Genomic DNA, 8,546 nt, shown 5'->3' with positions numbered 1-8,546 from the left:
ACAAACCTGCTTCTATTAAATTAAAAATTGTTGCTCCATTTTTTATTTTATCATTATAGTATGAAATTTTCTGTAAAAGATATAAAAAAAAGAAAAAATTAAGACAAAAATTTTACCAGTATGTTTCTTTATTTCCAATCTTTTATTGAAATCAACACTTCCTCATTAATTTAGGCCATCACAATTTTTTTAGATTCTTATTCCCACTATTAACCAGAGTATTTGGCTTCCGTAGAAAAAAATGTGATGACATGCTGTAAAGTCACAAATTATTTTCATCTGGAATATAAATGGAAGTAACCTTTCCAAACAGAATATATTAACATACGCTGGATAATCCATTGGTTATTCTGAGACCTCTTTCTTTCAGTCTTTAATCACTAAAGCCATCATTTTAAAGTCGGCTTTACAAATGGCAGAAGGACCAATAGCTCTCTTGAGAATGCGTTTGCTTTTTCTTAATCCGGGCAAGGTTTCACAAATGTGCCATATTCTAGTAATTATTTTTTAAGCAGAAATGTCATCCCATTCCCTAAAATGATGAACAAATCTGATTCTTCGGAATTCCATTAAGCTCCTTGCAAATGAATTAATCCTCATCTGAGAAGTATGAATATGCAGATGGCTTCACCCTATTATATCTTCCTCTTTTAAACAGAAGGAAATTAGTAAAAAGCAGAAACTAACGAATATCCCCAGGCAAGATTTGCAAGACCCTGAGGAAAACGGAATAGTACAGCTGTTGCGCTTCTCCTCTTGTAAGACGGAGAACGAAACTGGTACAATACACCTAAAGAGGGGTCATGTAAGGAGAAAGGAAATGCAGTAAATTGCCAACCACTCAGGAGAGCTGTAACATCATGTTTTTTGAAAAGACCACTCTCCCTGCTCTATCTTAAATCCCTGAAGTTCAAGCTCCTGCCTTTGGGAGAAGATGCAAAACTAAGGATTTCAGTGGCAATACATGCTTTCTTTCAGTCCTTTTTTCCCAAATCCCATAAGCACCATGCTGCCTTCTTGAAGGTACATCCAAAGGCTTTGTCCACTGATATGGATCATTTAGCAGGGAGCAGCTCCCTGGAGACAGGGCACTGCAATGGTCAGTGGCTGTGATGGGTTTTGGTCTGTTTTGGTCTTGGTGGCAATCATAGAGACTATGCCATGTGAAGAGGCACCTTCCATTAGACCAGGTTGCTCGAAGCCCTGTTCAGCCTGGCCTTGAACACTTCCAGGAATGGAGCAGCCACAACTTCTCTGGACAGCCTGATCCACTGTCTCACCACCCTCACAGTAAAGAATTTCTTCCTAATATCTAGCTTATATCTACCCTCTTTCAGTTTAAAGCCATTCCCCCTTGTCCTGTCAGTACAGGACCTTGTAAAAAGTTCCTCTCCAGCTTTCTTGTTGGCTGCTTTTAGGTACTAGAGGGCTGTTCTAAGGTCTTCCTGGAGCATTCTCTTCTCTTCTTCATGAGGTGCCGGCTCATGGTCCATCTTCTCAGGGCTGCTCTCAATCCATTCTCTGCCCAGCCTGTATTTGTGGTTGGGATTGCCCCAACACAGATGCGGGAGCTTGCACTTGGCCTTGTTGAAATTCATGAGGTTTGCAAAGGCCCCCTCTCAAGCCTGTCAAGGTCCCTCTGGATGGCATCCCTTTCCTCCAGCACGTCAAATGCTTCATGTCATAAGCAACCTTGCTGAGGGTGCACCCAATCCCAATGTCTGTGTCACCAACAAGCATCATCATCGCTATGGATAGGATCTACAGCAACCTGAACAACACGGTCACACTATGCATGTCCAGCCGTATCTAATGCTGTGTCCTAAGCGTATTAGAAGGGAGCTCAGCTGTCTAAGAGCACATCTGTGTCCATAGTCAGGACATACTGAATGTTTTGTATCCAGGGCTACAAATCACCCAACATGTAACCAATGCAGCTTGTCTGCCCCAGTTTATCTTGCATAATATAATAAACACTAACTAGCATTGGCTATTTATATGAAATTGCATTCTTTAACTTGACACTGTACTAGCTCTCTGCTTCTCTCCCAGCAATAGCCCATGGTACAGAGGAAGTTTGATTTGGAACAAAAATCTATTTGTTTATATAGATCAAGGCAGAGGTATTATTTCCTATATAAAAATTAATGAATGCAATAATCACAGACAGCATTCACTACCAGAAAGAACACAGGCTCATTGACCTAGCAATAAGCTCAGGCAGGAGCAGAATGGAGTTTTTCACTAATTAGTTTGATGGAGAAAAGAAACATTGCACAGCATAAAGAGGAATAAAGCTAAATAGCCAAATATATTACATGTTTGTGCCCTCTTCTTTCATATTCTCTGCCACTTCCTTTCCATATTTATTCAGCTTATATTTAAATGACTGAAACCTATAACAAAGAGGAAGCCTTCTAATTGTGTAGGCCGTCTATTCTTTATTGATAAGTTGAGCTTTTTCAGTGTTTTGCATTTTTGCTGTAGAAGATCTGTGTAAGTAGCTAAGGTGCAAGAGAATCATGCCTAAATACTGAAGCTGTATTTACACACAGGCCCACATCTGAGCCTGGAGCTACACAACAAATACTTGGCTGGGGCATAGCCTCAGTCTTCTGGAGAGATCATGCTTGCAGCCTGGTAACAGGTGTTTGACCACCCAGTGCCCTTGTAGTAATGAAGGCAGGAAAAACAACAGCTCATTTATGAAATAGTCATCTATTGTATCTATTTAAGACACAGCAGGGAGAGCTGGTACCAGGTTTGAAGGACCAGAAGCAGAGAAATGTAGCAGGCTGCCTGTATTTTAAGGAAGATTAGGAAAAAGTCTGTGTGGGACAGTAGAACATCCAGCTAAGGATGAACACCACTGTGCTAATTATGTCCAAGAAGCCACTTACTCTCTTACAATGAGAAGAAAAAAAGAAAAAGTGAGCAAATAAGTATAAGCCAGGTGTCTAATTCAATTACCAGATAGGACAAATGCCTGCAAGTTATAAAATTCATTGAAGAGTCATGTTTCATGAACAACGTTGTAAATCTGTTGGTTTTAGTGAGGGTTTTGTGATGTACTTGCAAATCACATTCAATACTGATGATATTAATCACCCACTCTTCCCCAGAGCCCTATGGATATCCGTTGTCATTTCCCATAGTGACTAGCAGTACTATGTCTCTGTTTCTTGCTATTTCTTCCTTCTGCAATACATCGGTTCTGTAAGGTACCATGTGGAAAAACAGAGATTTGTTTTGTCTTGTCCACAATGCCTGAGGTGCTCCAGACATGTGGGTGTCAGCCCAGGATCTGAATCTCCATGAACTAAAGTGCCAGCTCTTAGAGCTGGAAGTTACACACAGACCAATAAAAGTTAATTCCCAAAGCACCAAAGCCTCTTTTGGAGATCTTCTACCCTGGTGCTCACCAGAAATCAAAAGCTTTGAAAGCAGAATTGCCCATCTATACTACATAAAGTGAAATTCATGGTTTTATTTCCCATCCTTCAGTCAGTGCTCAGTGCTCAGAACCACCACAGCATCACTTGTAAGGTCCATTCTCACACCTGCACCAGAAAGGTAGTAAAAAATTTACTGAAAAGTAAAAATATAAACACAATCACAGAGATTTACACAGCTATAAACCTGAAACCCATGGTGTGAATATATTTTTTGGAAACTTGTTTACTTTGTGAAGTTCTAACTTTATTGTATATCACCAGTTCCACATCTGCTCAGCATGACTTGAGATATCACTGCTGGATTAAGCTTTGTGTGAGCGCACAGAGCTACATGAATCCTCATTAAAACAAGCTTATAAAACTTTATGAGCTTGTTTCAGAGCTGACACTTACTAAAGTTGGTCTTTCCTTCCCTTATGCCAGAAAGAATGGCAGAGTCCCTTGTATGTGTACTCTGCAACTGCACCAAGCCTCCCCAAGGATGATAGTGCATACACAGCTGGAGCACAGAAAAAAAGGGAAACACCATTCCTGATTTTAAATGCATAAGCAAATTTGCATCCAATTTCCATGTTTATTAAAATCATTTTTCTCTTTGCACATAAAGGGCTCTGTTCCTCCAGTGACAGAGCAGGCTGTTTCACAGGGGCTGGGAGTCGCAGGTGCTGGCTAAACTTTGTCAGGCCTGTATGCACAGCAAAAACAAAAAACCCAGGCCCCAGCCTGCAGATGTGCATTTAATGAACTCAAGTTCATCTGCAAAGTGAAATTATCCATGACTGCCACACATTCCATGTACTGAGGAAAGGGGAGAGGGTGGCATCCTATCCTCTCCTTCCAGAAGGGGCAAGCCCTATGGTACAGAATGAAGCACACCAATCCATCATCTTTCTGATGACTGCTGTTGAAAACACTTCAATGCAGCAAACACGAGACCACAGAAACAAAATCGCTCCTTCTCATGGGTTTTACTTAAGCCCCTATTAGTTTCTTTTGTGCCTGAGAGCAGGCAGGTTTGGAGCGAGGGTTTGTTGATGGTTTACCACAACCCTATGCTTTAAGAAAAATTAAAATGAAGCCAGAATCAGGGTGATAAGAGACCTGTGAAAAAATTAGAGCCTTATTATTGACAAAAATGAGAATTAAAGGAGGGATCAACCTGCTGGCTTCCACAGGGAGTAAAAAACAGGTTTATCTTTCACTGTTGTTTGAGTTCGTAGACGTGATAAATTCAATAATGGTCTGATGGGTGTTTAGTGCTTTACAATAATATATCACTGGGCTTGAAGTAACCATGGTCTTGGGCTATGAAGGTAACAAGACTTCAGACAGCATCATGCTGCTAAGCTCAAATATTCCCAGAAAGCTGGTGGGAGAGGGAGAACAAGGAAAAAGTGATATTTAAAGTAAACAGAGTAAATAATGCAATCGTGTTGATCCCAGTAACAGCTAACAGTTAAAAGTGATAATGGAAGTTACTGGAGTAAAGCAACAACATATCAAACATAGAAAGCAATTACAAAAGGTATAATAGAAAATTAAAAGGACAAGCTAACTCATGTAAAAAGCCCACAAAAGCTCTGTAAAACATTCAAGGGGAAAAAGTTGCACTTGCTAATAATAATCAGTGAAGGTTTAGGGAATGCTAATTAGCACAGAGCTGCTCTTCATTTGTACAAAAAAAGTATGGTTTCATCCAGGTTTGAATAAATGACTGAATGGCAGAGACTAAACTCATTGGTGTTCTTTTAAAAGTGAAAATCCCCTACAGTTCTGGCATCAGTCAGTAATGTGCCAGAAATATATTTACTGGATTTTCAGAGACTTCTAGAGATTTTCTAAAGCCACCAAACCATCTGCAAGGAAAACATGAGTTACCAGAGGTAGCATGACCCCAGCGCTGGGCGAGATGTGAGCCAGTGCTGTTGTGTTCAGCTTAGGAGATTTGCTCCCTTTGAGGTCCTTCCTACACCACTCATTTCATTGCTTCTACCTTTCCAAGAAACACAATTTAAATTACTTTCAGACTGGAAAAACTACAGAAACCATACAGACAGGGAATACTGAACAGGAGGAAAATAAGACACCAGTCATCTCAGGGTTCAATTCCACATTCAGCCTCAGCTTTTCTGGACAGTTCAGTTACTCAGATGTCTAGGAGGATTTTCGACACCATCTTGACTTTAGAAGCCTCAGTGTTCGGTCCATGTTTCCTCAACCCAGGGCTGAGAATAGTCCTCAGCATTATGAAAGGGATAAGTCCATTGTTGCTCTTTCAGTATCCAAAGAACAAAATTCACACAAGGAAGATGCATACAACTGCGTATCTTACATTCAGTAACGCTGAGATTCACCAAATACTGAGATTTACATTTTAAAAATAAGCACAACAAAGACTATTAACTATGAATAAACCTGTGCTTCTCCACCCTGGCTGAGAATGCTCATTTCTCTCTTTTAAGTATTATTCTTGCTTTTAAGATCATTTGTTTTTTAAACTGCTGTGTCTTTAACAACATTGTTTATTCATCAAAAACACCTGTTTTGGGAATCTGACAGCTATCTAATGAAGATGATGCTCTAGAACCTAAGCTGAACCATCTATGAAGAAATAACGATCCATTTCATTCTTAAACAATAGAATTCTGTGCATCACTGATGAGTCAACTAAATCTATGTAATACTCATTGTTGCTTTTGATAGAAAAATCATGCCATCTTTATGTGGAAGGCCTTACTCTCATTCCCAACAGAATTCAGCCATTTGCCCATATTTAACTGCCCAAGCAAAGGAATTAATCATTCTTTCACTATTGTGCCTGCAAAAAGGAACAGTAAACACTTAGCCTTGACATTTTTCTAGCAGAAGTCAATAGCTAAATGTTAGCCCCATTCTGCATTTGTTCTTTGTATTAACGTCAATTCATTAAAGATGCAACAAGCAGCTTTAAAAGACATTTCAATAGGAAATACCTAAAAGGCCAGTCCAACTGGTACGGAAGTCTTGGTTTTAAGAGCACAAAATCAACTGCAAACCACAAATATGCAGGGAAAGTGATACCTAAATATTCAACAGAAGAGTACAGAAGGTAATCTAAAACTGAACCCATCATTTCTGCACCAAAAAGCACTGCAACACTGTCACACTGTATGAAGACCCTCTAGACCTACATGCTCTAGAGGATGTATATGGTAGGTTATGTGTATCAAGGCAGTTATCACCACACCAGGTCTATGGGTAAAGGGCTGTGAAGACAGCAGAGGTACCAGGTGCTATCCGGAGTGGGCAGCTGAAGGCAAGAGTCATTTGCCCATGCAGACCACCATGTCCGCACAAATACTCCCTCCCAGTGCCCATCAGCCTGCCCATGGCCAGCGTGCACAGAGCTGTGCCTGCCCCCCCTGGCTCTGGGGGTTTGGGAGACCACACTGATTTTTTTTGCTTGGGTCTCTGTATCTGATTATTGGAGATGCCGATTTCTTGGCATTTAGTTCTGCTTTCGGAAATTATCTCATGTGTTAGTTTTCTCCATGTTCTCAAAGAGCACCATGACTTCTCTGCCAAGCAAGAAATTGCAAGCTATAGTTTCTGTTAGGAATAAACACTTCAAAAGCAAAATAAACCTCAAAACACAGGGTTGGAAGCAAGGAGAACGCCAGGCTGCTGCAGAAGGCAAAGAAAAGAAAATTTGAGAAGAGACATTGGGCAAATCCTGGGTTTAGAAACAACCATTAAATTAGCAATCATTAGCACTTCTTTCCTTTTATTAACAGTACTTCCAATGTTTAAGGTCAATCATCAGCAAGTCCCACAGTTCAGAGGTCAGGATATCTGGTACACCCTCAGGGCACATGGATATGTGCAATTCTTTCTCATACATTCACCCAAAGTAGCAATACCTTTCTTAACATTCACCAGCTTAAAATAAAGATGCATTGAAAATGTACAATGTAATTACAACACTTTGTTTTTTCCCCATATATTTCATCACAGCAATATAAAATTCAAGGTCATTAAGCAGTGAGCATGACAACTTATTACAGCTTCATCGCAAACTCCATACATGCATGCTTTGTCTTCATTTTTATTACGATTTGGATAAAATTTCCTGCAGAGAGATTAGAATAATCACTGAATGAAGTCTTCATTATTTAGGCCCAAAGTAGTACAAAATGCCAACAAAAATAGCATGAAACCTGTCGCATCCAAATTTCTAACAATGGTAGGGTTTGTGAGCTTCAACATTTAAATGTAAAAGGACTTTATTTCAAGTACTGTGAAAGAGAAACATTGCCACTTACTGGCAGTACCAATGTCTCTGCAATATTTGTAAGCATTTATGTGCATTTTTCAAAAGCTCTATTAACCTTTATAGTATTTGTCAATAAAAAGCCCCATTGACATTTAAACTGTGTATGTCCAAGTGCCTATTTCAAACAGGAATCAAAAGATAGCCTGTTTATTACAGACTACATTATTTGGCCTGTACGCATTGTAGAGTTTGAAAAGCTCACATTTCTTAAAGTAAAGAAAAAACAAAGTTAAAAAAAAAGTAAAAAAAGAAAAAAAAAATCAACTGGCAAACAGGCTGCTCACGGCCGAGCAGGAGAAGTGACAGCCACAGGAGTGAATGGGTATCACCAACATCAAACAGCTATGGAAAGAATGGTACAATCAGCTGGTGCCACGTCACGAATACTGGAGGTGTGAAGAGATCACACTGTCTACAAAACTGAAATTTAAACACTGCTTTAGCAGTAGGATCACTGGAACTTACCTGACATCAACAATCTGTCTTCATCAGGCAAAAATCTGATTTTAATCAAAGATAACATAATCATTAGATAAGAACTGAAATCACAGCTGTGCAGATGACAGACTCTTCTATCAAGCTGCTGAACTGGAAGTGAAAAAGACATAATTCACCGGTTCATGTATGTCCCCCAAAACTTTGTTTCAAGTACCACTGCTTCTGTAAAGTTGGCGTCAAGGAAAAAAGATGTCAAAATACAGAGACTGAAAGTGAAGTCAAGCAGTCTATTACCACTGCTTGTACAAATGATTAACAAAGACAGCATGACCTGTTCCACT

Source organism: Pezoporus flaviventris, unplaced genomic scaffold (assembly GCF_033815535.1).
Source record: "Pezoporus flaviventris isolate CSIRO_AGI_PZ_B2104156 unplaced genomic scaffold, CSIRO_AGI_Pfla_v1 ptg000078l, whole genome shotgun sequence".
Classification (NCBI taxonomy): domain Eukaryota; kingdom Metazoa; phylum Chordata; class Aves; order Psittaciformes; family Psittacidae; genus Pezoporus; species Pezoporus flaviventris.
This window is presented reverse-complemented; position numbering follows the sequence as displayed.